General features: G+C 37.9%; 1 pseudogene; it reads left to right on the top strand.

Annotated features, from left to right (window-relative positions):
* Window positions 1-14,348, top strand: part of LOC148158300 (nephrocystin-4-like) — a 174,159-nt pseudogene that overhangs the window by 132,333 nt on the left and 27,478 nt on the right.

The following is a 14,348-nucleotide window of genomic DNA, read 5'->3' as shown; positions in this document are numbered from 1 at the left end:
ATCTATTAAATGTTCTTTCTTCACTCACTTCTTCACAGTTATAAAATTGTCCCAAAATAGAATATGCCACAGTCGTCTTTAGGAAACATTCTTTTTTCATTCACTGAGTTTCCAAAAGTTCCCGCCATACCGATTTAAGCTTTTTTATTTCTTAAATTTGCAATAAACACAGCAATACAGATATTGCTTAACTTAAATCAGACTTGAAATAAATATTTTCCTTTGAAAAAGGAGAACTCAGCAGGAGAGCCGAGGCAATTAAATGCCTCATCTGCTGTTGTACGAATGAAATTAATGCAGTGCAAACATTAGCTTTTTGTCAATTACTGTTGGAGGCATTATGGCCAAAGTTTAAAAAAAAGATATTTTAAAACTATACACATTAAATTACATAATCAACTTAGTTTTTGTCTAAGCTATTAAAACTCTAAAAGCAACACAGTGCTGACTACATACTGACATCTAATTTCCTGTTTTTGATTCATGGATGTTATCAGTCATGTTTTATCTTTAATGCTTTAGGAATTTATCAGCAGCAGGCTGAATTAAAAATGAAAGGCGGATTCCTAGGCTTCTGAGTGAAAAACTGCACATCTTTTAATCATCATAAAGTAGGACTCACATGTAATTCATAAAAAGAAAATGTTATAAATTGTCACATTCATTCAGCCACACTACAATGCAGTCATTTTTTTAAAGGTAAAGGACCCAAAAGTAGATGTGCTGAATAGTAGAGAGATTAAGTAATAAAAATCTTTGTTTTGTTGAAACATTTGCAGTCTTTTAGCAAACAAGAACGACCACCAGACAATTGACTGAGCAGATGCAGAATGGTTAAGCTATAACAACTGCTGGCTTGCATTTTAAGACTAATTATTGAATCTACAAAACTGATTTTTATCCACAAAACCACAATACATTCAATAAAGGCTGAGACAAAAAGCAGACATATTTAATAAGAATGTTTGATGAGCAGATTTGCATTTGGTCAAAGCAGAATTATGCTGACGTATAAACAGCTTCAGGAGCAGAGAGCGAATAACGAGTAATCTTTCAATCCATGATTTCTTTGTGATCTAAAGCCCAAAGCTTTTTGAGAGATAATGTTGACTCAACAGTGGCTCATTAAAAATGACCAATCTATCGTTAGTTTCTAGACACATCTCTGTGTGCGAAATGTTTTCCAGGAACAATGATAGTTATTATCTACTCCCTTTTGTTTTCTCTGCATATATCAGGATAAAGTTATGTCATCTGTTTGATCAGAAGTACATTAAAATGCATCGAATTTGTCCCATGAACGACCCCATGATGTTTCCTCTATGGCGGATTGTTAACGCTTCCTAATCCTTTGTGATCTAACATCAGTCAGATATTCAGATCGTACTTTCTCAATAAACACACCAACACAAACTGCCATTACAGATCACTTTGTCTTTTCACAGCATACACCTTAATCCACCACCACGGGTCTTCCTCAGCGTGGTCTCTGCATCACATTCTGTTGATTAACGCATTTCTCAGATCAGACTGACAGAATAGAATAAAAATATCCTTTATTGTCCCACAGTGGGGAAATTTTTGGTGTGACAGCAGCAAGCTGACAGGCAATCGAAGCATGTGCATTCACACAAAACTGAAGATATAAATTCTATGAAAACAGAAGAATAACATGATGTATTGTAAGTTCTAAATTACAGCCTTTAACAGTGCTCATGTTATTTAAAAAGGTATATGCAAAGCTTTGCAAAGTGTACTTGCTTATTTGTGAATTAAAAACAGACTGTTTGCAACAAGTGATAAAAACTGTGCAACAGCAGAGATGTGCAAACAAGAGTGGAAATGTTATTTGAAAGGAGAAAGCTGTGCAAATACCAGCAGGGATATCAACACCTATTGAGTTTGTTGGGAGCAGTGATATTATAAAGTATAACTACTGCTGGGAGGAAGGATCTGCAATAACCCTCTTTTCTGCACTTAGGATGCAGCAGTCTGTCACTGAAGAAGCTCTCCTCTTCAACAGCTTCATGCATAGTCTATGACACTGGAGGGTGATGTGATATCTTTGCTGTGTTTTCACTAGCAGACCTGTCCTGCTGCACAAGTGGCATGTAGTTTGTTTTTTAATTTAAAGTGTCACTGCTTGTGTTTTTTTTCTCTCTCTCTCTGTCTTGCTGAGTAACTTGATAAGTCTTGATGGTCTCTCTCTATACCTTTTGTAAATATCCACTCTATTCCTGGTGGTGTTCTTATAGGAATTAACATATTAGCATCATCTGGCATGATATCAGCTGCAGCAGACTTGTTTCTGTTGGCATCTAATCATACATACTTGACAGATGTAGGGACTGGTAGTGCGATATTATTCTGTTTAGCCATTTTTTCCTGTGCAAAAGTGACTGGTTGTTTAAATGTAACAATGCTGGTACAGTTGTCAATAAAGTCCACTTAAAGCCTTATGGGATTGAGAAATAAGGTTGATGGTCCTCAAAGATTGATAAAAATGAAATCACAAATTCAAATCCTTGTTGGTTTGATCGTTTTTCATAAATATTGGTAAAAAAAAAGAAGTTTTATTTACAAATTTAATGCCAAATTCAACCATAGACACAGTTAATATAGTTCTATGAAAGGTCTGTGGGTCTTGTGGTAAACACAGACTTTTGCATCTTATTTAAAATCACTAAATGTTCTTTCAGAAAAATTGTCTGTGATTTTTAAAAAAAATGTTATTTGTATGAAATAATATTGCTGACTCAGTTGAATCTGTATTCTTTCTTTCTAAGTCCGATTTTCTCCACAACTAACACACAGGACGCGCAGAAGGACACACAAGCAGGAAGCGTATATCTGCTTTAGCACAGTGGAAACGGGCGATTAGAGCCTTGTGCAGTCCTGACAGTGCTGCTCATCTGCAGCGGCCTGATAAGCCCTGAAGAAACTGACTTTTGCAGCTGGAGAGAGTAGAATTATTTTTCCTCAATACTGCCACAATTGGGACAAAATATCAGTGAAATTTACCTGGCCGTTAGTCTGGCTATAGATGACAGCCCACATGAAGTATCTCTCCGTCATTAAAAGCTCTCACTGCTGGCACAATTACGCCAGACTATATCAGACTTGCCGTTAGCCTTAAGGTGAGGCTGAATCTGCTTATTTTGAAAGGTCAGTGGCCTGGAATGGCGAAGCAGAAGAAATCGAATACCGCAGGCTACTTTGAAAGCCCCCTGGCGCTCGCTCTCATTTGTTCTGGAGGCCAGCAAATCAGTGGCTTGTTTTGGCCTTAACCTCAAGAACTGCTAGCAGGGCAAATGAGGTGGGCAGGTAGGGCTGTTGTCATGCGGCAGCGTCAGGCAGTTGATAAATTTGATAGACTTCAACCTCCTGAGTCTTTGTTCACAAATTTTCTTCTCCACACACACAGAGTGTGCAACACTCTCTCTATTGAAGTTTGAATTTCTGTGTTTGATTCAGTAGCTGTGGATGGTTTATATGACTGAGAGCAAGACATCCATACTTGCATCGACATCCAAATAATTTTGGTTCCTCATCATCGCATTATTTTTATTACCTACTTGTAACACTATCTTATGTTTGATGGTGATGATAATTAAACAAAAACCCACCATAGATGCGATATCTTCACAGGAAGAATAACGGATGGAAAAATCTGCAACGAGGCACTGGGAATAAGACATTTGCTTTTGATTGGATGTGCTCTCTAAACTCTACAGCATAAGTGATATGTTCACAGCAATATTTGAGGAAATATAACTCGGGCAAATGCACCCGACTGAATGGTGTGGCCAGTGTAGGGTGATGGATGATGAGGAAAATGCTTTGGGATGGCAGACACCTCTCCCATTAATCTGCAGAACAGCACCGTCTGCCTCTGTTTGCATAGCAACACCGACTCCACATTATTCATTTAGCCGCTGCCTATTATCTGTTTGTTGATGAAAGGATTCTCCTTTGAAAGATTTGGAGGATGCTTTTGGCTTCCCCTCTGAAACTCCTGCAAGCTATCTGATGTGTCAGTTCTGGGCAGAAGAGGCAGTTAATTGCTGCTCTCGCTACATTTCATACGCGATGAGAGTGCACCCTGAACGGGGAGCTGCACAGCTCCTCAGAAAATGCTACATTTGTTTCAGGTTTGCACCTCATTTTTGGCATACTGAGATTTAGGGCCTGGAAACGTTGAGGAAAAACTGAGTTCACTTTGATCAGTTTTACTTCTACCTTCTTTGTCCGGCAGCGGCTGTAGATTAGGTCTAATTTGTTTCAAATTAAGCTCTTAGGCTTAAAATTGTGCGAAAATACTGATGCTGTATTTAACAACGGTGATTCAGAGTAGCTGATTGAGCCTTTGCAATCATCATTCACATTGTTAAAAATGGGAATTTAATTTACAGTCGGCAAGCTGGGAAAGGTACCTCTGTTAATCAGCTCACTGCAGCCTCGCTAACTGAGTAAGTAAATGCTGACTTCTTATACTTGCAATACTCGATGGAGTGCAAATTGCAAGAACAGATGAGGCTCTCAATAAGATCTCAACAGCGACTACTAAGTTTTACATTCCTGAGAGGTTTTGGTCTTTATTAACATGGCAGATTCTTGCCGTCACTACAAATGTATCAACTTCACATGCATGATGCAAACGTGGCATTCCATCACATCCCAAATGTGCATTGTGGAATTGAGATGTGGTGACACTGGAGGCTATTTTAGTACAGTGATCTAGTGTTCAGGTTCCAGAAACCAATTTGAGATTTTTTCAGCTTTCGAGTGGCACAAAGCACCACTCAAGGTAGCCATCAGAAGATGGGAACACCGGGGTTATAAGAAGATGGACACAGTCAGCAACAGTACGGTACAAAGTGTGCAGAGAAAACAATCTTTCACTCTATTAAACTATCACCACCACAGTCCAAACGGTTTACAGAAGGCAGATTCTGACTCTACTAGCTGAATGTTGAAACTGAGATCAGGACCTGAGACACTTCCAATGTGTTACTGTCCAATTTTAGTAAACCTGTTTGAATTGTAGCCTTTGCACCCTGCTGTTTGCTAACAGGAGAGGTGCCTAGTGTAGTCTTCAGCTACTGTCACCTGCACGCTTCGAGGTTCAATAAGTTTCTCTGTACTTGGTTGTAACACACGGTTATTTGCCTCCGTTGCTCTTGTACTAACTTGAAGCAGTCGGCCTATTCTGTGACCTCTGACATCAACAAGGCGTTAACACAACAGCTGTTCACTGGATAGTTTCTGTTTTCCAGACAATTGTCTATCAATCCATGGTTCTTTGAGCACTTGATAAACTGCTGATCTACTAGGATTTTCACAAACACATCTGTCTGGCATCTACAACCAATTTCAATCCATTTTCTTCTACATTCCATTTGAGCGTTACACAAAAGCCCAGTGACACTTTCAAGCTCCAAATGACAACCGCAAACTTTTGGACTTTTTGAAAAAGTTGTTGCCTTAAAAGCTGTTTTGAATAAATAACTCCTAATCCAAGCACTTTTTTTAAATTTTTTTTTATTTTATTTTTTTACCTTGGATCCTATTCTGGCTTGATATGTCAAAAACTTCATGCTAAGGTACAGCTGTTGTACAGATGCTAATTCTGTGGATAATTGTGCCTCTACCACAGACTCACACTGATGGTGACCTAAGAATGCAGTGTGTGATCAAACATCAAGAGACAAATTTGTCTTAATAAAACTGAATTTGCTTTCTGTGTTGTCATATTTGCTTATAGACACGAGTCTCAGTGAAAAGAAGCAAGAAAACTTGCTGGGAAAACTGGGGCAACACATTCTCGTCAAACTAAACTATCTGAAATCAAACTGAGATGAGATCTATTTGTGGAGCCCCTGCTGGTGTCCTCAGGCAGATTCCAATGTTTTTTCTCTAAAGAATCAGCAGGATTTTTTACATATAAAAACACTAATAAACAGTGAGCACGGATAAAAAAAAACTAATGACATTGATAACAGCTTCTTTTATATATTTTATACAAGCAGTAAATTTCCCCAAATAATTATGCAAAGTTGTTGCTGTTTTTTAACTTTTTTGTAGCTCTTATATTGCTTCTCAGTTTCTGTTTTCAGGTGTTTTGCTCTTCATACTTACAATTTTCTTTCATGAATTCTCCACAGGATCTCAGCAGGTTTGAGATAAGAAAATGATGTTAGTCTACATAATTTGTTAGAGAAGCCTAATAGTTAAAGAACATGAGGTGTTCGGTTTTCTGTGGTACAAATGTATTTGACATAGTTAGTTTTTCTTCTTCATCAGTAGTGTTGATCATGTTTGTACACCCCATTGTCTCTTACATCTCGGATTATTACTCTCTCACCTGCATACTGATATTACGTTGTTGCCTGTAATTTGTTATTGCGTACATTTACACAAGCACAAACGTATTAGTTAAAAAATATTTCCATTTTACTCCACTTTACATTTCATTTACATTTGTGTTAGCTGATACATAAATACAGTATTTGTGTTGAGATTATGTTAAAAGTTTAAACTGCAACTGCTGCTGCTGTTTTTTCTTTACTTGACAAACATCTAAGAAAAATATTAGACGTTTGATACCATTTTGATTCTGTAGGTGAAAAAAAAAGTTTTAAGTTATTACAAGAAAGTACAAGTCACATAATCCAGTAACATTTGGATAATAATTGTCTTAATTAATGCAAAGTGTCATCTACTACAACGGTAGACAGGATAGTACTTGATATAATTCTTAATATTTATGTTCACTTTGGATTCAGTTGCTGAACAAGCTGTTGGAAACCAGGTTTGCTAACATTGGGGTATTCTGTCATGGTATTTCTCTCGGATCTGGTCGACTTTTGTCAAAAACTTTACATAAAATTCTTAGCCTTTTTAAATCAATACTATTCATAAATGTTTCTATATTAGTTTCTCTGTTAGCCAGTGCTGATTCCTTCTACTTTGTACCTACAGACTTTTATGCTTGTCGCATTAAACTATATCAATTATTTTTCCACTTATTCAGTATTTTCATAAATTATGTAGAAAAATGTTATAAAAATCTGTATAATATGAGTTTAATTGTTCATGACTATTTGGAAACTTTTTATTACTCTCCTCCATTCCCCTTTATTTTGGTGCCGAGTTCTGTTTGGGCTGGTTGACTCCTATTTAATATGACAAATTATGATCATTGATTAAGCCAGAATAACTCAGTGGACTCCTGTTGCAAGCTAAAATTTATTGGACTCACGTAAGCTAATTTTCCTGCAATATACTATATGTATATTGCAGGGGAGTTATTTTATTTTATTATTTTTTTCCATTTTGGAAAATCTTACTTTGTCTTCTTTGTGCCTCTTGTCATCTCAGATTTCTCTGATGTAATTCTTACTGAAATGATTTATAGATAAGAATATTCTCTTGTCTATCAGCACTTATCCCTCAGGATAAAAATATATTATCACCATATAAGCAAAAATACATTAGTGGAAGAAATTAGCTAGGACTTTATTAGAAATATGAAAACCACAGATAAAGATTTGCTGTTTTTTTTTTTTTTTTTTTTTTCAAATCAATGTAGAGTATGTTGCTATAAGAACTGTCTTATCATTTTAATGTGCACTCCGACCTCCGTCGACTTCTCAAAATATTGAATATTTAGATTTTCAAATCTTTGGAATCATTGTTTGCATTATATCCTTAAGATCTTTTTAATACCCACATTTTATAGTCACCTGATTAATTATGTAGAAGTTCTAAATGTAAGTTCTCCTTTAAGGAAGATTAACTTTGAAACAAAGCCCTGTCACATAGGAGTGATACAGAGTTAAAAATGACTTTTAATGCTACTGGAATCCGTTTATCTCTCATTTCTACAAAAGTGGCCTGACATCGGATTTGCGGCACTTCAAGTGTCTCCTGCTCCTGAAAGACAAACAATTTTGATCTGTTTCAACTTTAAAGTTGAGGTTCATCAGAGTGTTGATGGCTGTCATCACACACTTACAGTGATAACTTTGCCGTTTGTTTCCTGCAGGATGTCCAGCTGACCCCAGCAGGAAGAGGGCAGCGGACGGGATATCGTCTTATTCTCACATCATCACGCCTCGTAAAGTCACCACCGGCTTTAGAGGAGGAAGCCTGTCAACCCGAAACATCCTTCAACTTAACGGTCAGCACATCAAGCTTAATATGTTTTAATGCACCAACAAATTAGTTGCTGCCACTGGGGAAAGAATGTTTAAAAAAATAGATGATTTGGTTGCAGTAGCTTAATCTCAAGCTCTATTAGTTTGAAAAATAAAACCTTATAACAAGTGACGACAACATAAAGGAAGAGGCATCTCTGACCATTCCTCTTTGCACAATCTCTCTAGATGGTTTTAGTTTCTCTGTGTGCTTTGTTTTCTATGTCTCACTCCTCGCATTTTATATAAGCCTTGAATTTACTGGTAGAGGCAGCTCAATTTCTCTGTAAAATGATCCAATATTTTAAAGCATTCATAGAGATGCACTCTGATAATGTTGACTGGGTCATTTGGAAGAGAAGCAGGCCCACAGCATCACATACCCTCCACCTTACTTAAGTCGGCACGAGGTACTTTTTCAAATATAGTGAAATGTTGCGAAAAAGCTTAGCTTTAATCTAATCTGACCAAAAAACAAACAAAAAAAAAAAAAAACATGACAACAAATGAAGTTCCAGTAGAGTTTATAAATATTGTAATGGTGGGACAGGAATGTGTTTTGTTGTTTCTTACATGACTCCCAAACATTCCTTATAATGTAGAAAAAAGTCCAATAGTTGCCTTTTTAAAACCGTGTAATGCATCATTGGTCAGTAATGAAAGGTTTCTACAAATTCTGATCACCTTAAAAATATACAAAGTACAACTGAAAACATTTTCAGAAGCATTTAGAGGCACCAATAATTCTGTCAGCTATCCATTGACATTAATTTTATTAACAATAATCAATTTGAATGTAGGACTTGTTTCAGTTTTCAATGTAAAATTTTGCTATTGCAGTAACAAGTGCATTTATTCCAAACCTTTGCCATGAGTACTAACAACTTTGTTTACCTCTGAGTCAGGTTATTGCACATTGCAGTGTCTCCACTCAGCTATCAGTGTGTGTCTGAGCCCATGTTTGAGTGGAGCCTCAGTCACAGAGGAATTAGCGTCTTTTATTTGGGCGTTGACCGTGCTGCTGCCGCCGCCTTGATCGGCTCAGTCAGATACATTTCACATTCTTTCTATTGGCTGCACCAGCGAACCACTCAATTTTCAGGCTAATTGAGCTTGCACAGGCATCTCTAGTGGTTAGCCACAATCCTGTTTGTGTGTGTTTTTTTTTTTTGTTTTTTTTTTTTGACTCTGTGTGTCTGTGTGTGCAAGCATAGCCTTAGCAAAGGCACACAAACACACAGGGGGAAACCAATTTTTCCCTCAATTAAGCGAGCCATCATCAGTCAACTGGCTTGCTATTGGTAAATTTGCCTCGAATTTTAACTATTTCTGAAGCGCACACACTCAGAGCCCGAGGTTTCGCATAAGACATATAAAACAAGCATATAATTGCACAGTGTGATACAAAATGCATCTGACAGGTATAGAATTGCAGACTGGCCTGCAGAAATGATGTCATTTCACCAATATTTTAGCTTTATTCACTGTGACCAAAGCACTGATACACAGTTATGCTGCTAAGAAGCCCAATATAGCTCAGATTCTGTGTATAAAAACATATTTACAAATTGTTTCATGGGCAGGTTCACCTCACAATCGCTTTACACACTGTGGCAATCAGTTACTCACACCTCTTGTTGCTATGCAAACACAGGCTGCTCACTGTTTGCTCTGTTTCTTACATGTCTTCCCCACCACAGCATGTCCACTTATTGTCTCTTTTACATTCTCTCCTTCCTTCACCTTGGTGTGCCAGTTAAGCATACAGTTTGCCTAATTGCTTTCACTGGAGTCCAGTCACAGCAGCAAGACGGAGTGAGCAGAGAAGCTACACACCATTGGGTGGTGTATGTATGCGTGTGTGTGTGTGTGTGTGTGTGTGTGTGTGTGTGTGTGTGTGTGTGTGTGTGTGTTTTGTGTCACTCTCCTGCCCCACTTCTTCCTGCCGGTGGCTGTGAAGGATAGCCAGACACTATCAGGTTAGCCCACTGGCTCCCAGCCTGATACGGCTTTGATGAGACTTGGAAAAATGTCTAAGGATAAGGAGTCATACGAGTAGGGGGGGGGGGAGAAAAGAATAGCAGACATCAAAGAGTTTGCTTGGAAGCATGCAACCTAGAAATATTCTTCACAAGGAAAGTTTTGTAATACCCCAAATTTATCCAGGATTAATTAAGTCCAATAAAAAAGATTAGCAATGTTTGTTTATTGGTTTTAAAATGTTCCATCCAGGGTGCCGTGGTGGCACAAGGGCAAGGCACAGCCCATGAATTGACGCCTTCGTCCTCTTGCCGATGGTCGCAGGTTTGATTTCCGGCCTGGTGACATTTGCTGCATGTCTCCCCCCTCTTTCATAACCCTCTTTCCTGTCAAACTACTTTCAAATAAAGGCCCTAGCGCCAACAAAGCCTTAAAAAAATATTAAAAATAAAATGTTCCATCCACTCTTCCAGTTCGTATCCCAACTTTGTTCTGTTTGAAATCATGTAGGTCTTGAGTACACCCTGGAAATGTAGCCATCTATCACTTGGTTAACAAACACTTTGTTCTGACTTGTGAGGGCAGTTTGGCCAAAAAAAAACAAACATGAAAAGCGTCTGTTTGAGGTGAGGGGGCAAGCTGAGATACCCAAAGAAAACTTATGCACAAGTAGATGGAAACTTCATATAAACAGGCTGAAACAAACTTGAAAAACTTGAATACTTGAGAAAAAGTTGCTGGTTAAAGAAATATAATCTTCTTAGAGTGGGGTTGTGTAAGATGACTATAAGTATTCAAAAATCCTACTTGTGTGGAACTTGCAGATCAGAAAGTGAGTCAAATCTGCCACAATGAGAAATGGCTCTTATATAAATTAATCTTGCACTTCTGACAAACTACATTCCCTAATAATCTACAAAACTTAAAACAGCTAAATTCCTTTTGTGTCAGAATTACCGATATGTTTGTTTTGTTGTGACTGTTCATGTTCAAGGTGTTCCTTCAACTTAGCAAACACAAAACCTTTTCTTCTGCTAATTTTCATCTTGCCAATTCCTTTGGTTAGCTTAAATACTTATAATTAGTTTGGTTAAACTAATCTATTCAGCATTTTACATGGTGCAATATTGTGAAAGTGAACTTTAAGATTCTTTTGCAAAATGGTAGAAACGTAAAAAAAAAAAAAGTTCATAGAAAGCAGGATACAAGCAAGTGACTTCAGTTTGTTAGTTGTATGTGGTGCAGCAGAAAGCACTGATCAGCTACAAGCAAAGTATCTGGCATATAAAAAAAAATCCACTTCAAATGGACAAAATACTAGCAAATGCAGAAGCATTAAAAAGTTTGTTCTACCACTTGTACAAAACCAAACAGAACTGGGTTAACGCACAGGAGATGTTCCCAGATCGCTGTAGAAAACTGAGTGTGCGGGGAATTAGAAAAGGTCTAATGTCTGGTGTACAGCAAACACAGGAGGTAATGCTCCTGAAGAGCCTAAATAAAGGCCCACTTTACAGCTCACTCTCTCTCTTATGCAATTTACCGATGTACCAAGTACTGTTTTCTTCCTTTGCGCTGCTAATTTTTTTATGATTTATGACTGCATTCAGTGAGACTAGGTTAATTTTCCCCATTGCGAAAATGTAGACTCTCTCCAAGCTTAGGAATAGGGGGGCATTGTTTTTCTGGAAATCAACACTGTAGTTTAAGCTTTGTTTAAATACTTTCATAATTCTGTGACTGGTCCACTTGAATAAATGAAAATAATTGATAACTACATAATCACTGAGGCAAAAGAAGGCATCAGAGAATCTTCTCACTTGAAAATGTGGAGATCATAGTCAAACATTTTATCTCCATCTGTTTTTATTTGTATTATTTTTCTTCTAAAGTGTCATTTGGGAGTGTTGAAAGGTGTGAACAAGGAAAATGCATCATCATTATCAACATGAGGAGAACAGATTCTATTCGGCCTGTTTTTACTTGGCAGCTAGGAACACGGCACGAGAACACAGGCTGGATGGAGAGCTGGTGCTGCTGAACAGAAACAGGATCAGAGCTCAGGACATCACCCCTGAAGCACAAAGCCTGAACAGCGACAGCAGACGGCGAAAGCTGGACTGCATGGCTGCAGTGCATCGACTGGAGGCTAAAGAGAACACAACAGCAGCCGATGTTATGGTAATGTCCGACTTTACTACTGGTAAGGTCAGCAAAATGAACACGACACCACACAGAAACTTAGTGACTTTTGACACATGAGAGAATGCAGGTCAGTGTTAATAGTCACTCTGGTAAGAATGACCATCTGCTGTTTTACATACCAACATGTTTAATATGTATGATTTGCTAATAATTTTGTTGCTAAACATTTTTGAAAAATCAGCGTTTCATTTCTTAGCAGAGTACAAGCTCCAAAACAAGTGACATACACACACACATGCATGCCCACACGCACATGTATGTATTTATGTGTATGCTTTTAAAATCAAAAAGACATTTTGACAACACTTTTAGAAAAATATTTCCAGTATTTAACACTCCCAAATATGGCTGTTCTTTGTTAAATTGGAATACCTCGTTTTTATTCCAGACGCTTGACGTAGACGGAGAGTCTGCAGCAGTAAGCCTGCCTGCTGGGTTGGCAAAACATTTATCCAAACTGTACTGTGTTGTGTAGAAAGAAAGCAATCAGTGGAGAAGCAGTGAAGTGTTAAAATATGTCTTGAAATAGTCACCGAAAGGTCATGGAGAAAATTATTGATTCAGTGCAACCTGAGTTTTACTGGCTGTACATTGGCCAGTGTTTCTACCAGTAGTGATGACATTTTACTCCACAAAGTCATTAACTGAACACTGAGCTCTGAGAGCGTTGGAGCTATGAGCTGCTGCACAAGTACGCTGCGCAGAAGATCAAGACTGATCACAAAACTGCTCTGGAAACTGTCGTAGCAGTTCACAGAGAACATTTTGGGTGAAGACCACGATGGTGTGTAGTATGATGCCACTATGAAACATTTATCAGTCCTTTGGTGTTGTTTTTCTGGTGTCAGGGTCTAAATCCAGCAACTCAGCTGATCAGAGAACATCAACCCAGCGACGAGTACAGCAAAGCAGAGGGAATTGCGAGCATGCTGAGCCAGGCCATCACCACACAACACCTCCTCTATGCCAGCCTGGGCTCTGCTGAATACATGGAGTTTGTCCTGAAGAATCCCTTCAATGTGCCTCAGACCGTCACCATTCACAGCGACGACTCTGAGCTCAGGTGAGACTCTCCAGACCATTAGGAGGGTGTGGTATCTACCTTTATCTGCAACTTTATTACCGTAGTTTATTTTTGAAAAACCTAATCTTACTTTGAAAAAAAAAAATAAAAACAAAGGTTTTCTTAAAGAAATTAAGACATTTTATGGCCACAGCGTGATACTTCTAGAGTGTGTCAAAGTAACAAGTGTGTGGTGTGAGCTATAAACACATAACTTTATGTGCTTGAATATTTATCTGGAAAGTACTTTTATGTTACATTTTATGTTACAGTTTTGCACACAGATGCCCCATTATGACCATGTGGAACAATTGTTTGAGTGTTTTGAAAGTTTATGAAAAATAAAAAATCGGTAACATCATTGCGGATCTTGCCGTCTTTATAGTTCAATGCCACCCGAAAACTAAAGAGATCAGTTTCGTTGTACCTGTTTTCACCTTTTTTCACACATAATTTTTTTTTTTTATGTTTTAATGTTCTCTTGTTTTTAACAAGAAATCTGTTGAACTTTTCCTCACCGATATATTTTTAGTGAACTCGTTTATGACGGATTCATCCACGTGTGTGTCGTCTTTACCTGCATTTCAAAGTTGGTTTTAACCCGCTTACTGTGACATGTCGAGCCACATTTTCTTTATAGCCGCACACAACTTTTATTTGTTGCTCCCAATACTTCTTAATTTATTAATTTGTTAACACGGTGCTGTGATTGCTTAGTATGTGTTGCCTCTTTTAAACTGGAAGGATGTTGTAAATGTATTGGTGGCTCTCCAATCTAACACAGTAGGTGTGAACATGTGTTTTTTTGTGCCGTATGTGTTTTCTGTTGTTAGATCGTAACAAGCCGTGCTCCTACGTTAAGCTGTGTTCACACATTGTGAACGTGTTTCCATTTGTGATGT

This window comes from Poecilia mexicana, unplaced genomic scaffold (assembly GCF_051168715.1).
Source record: "Poecilia mexicana isolate PSO_F unplaced genomic scaffold, ASM5116871v1 scaffold_7, whole genome shotgun sequence".
Classification (NCBI taxonomy): Eukaryota; Metazoa; Chordata; class Actinopteri; order Cyprinodontiformes; family Poeciliidae; genus Poecilia; species Poecilia mexicana.
The sequence above is the reverse complement of the archived record's forward strand: the minus strand, read 5'-3'. Positions and strand labels throughout refer to the sequence as shown.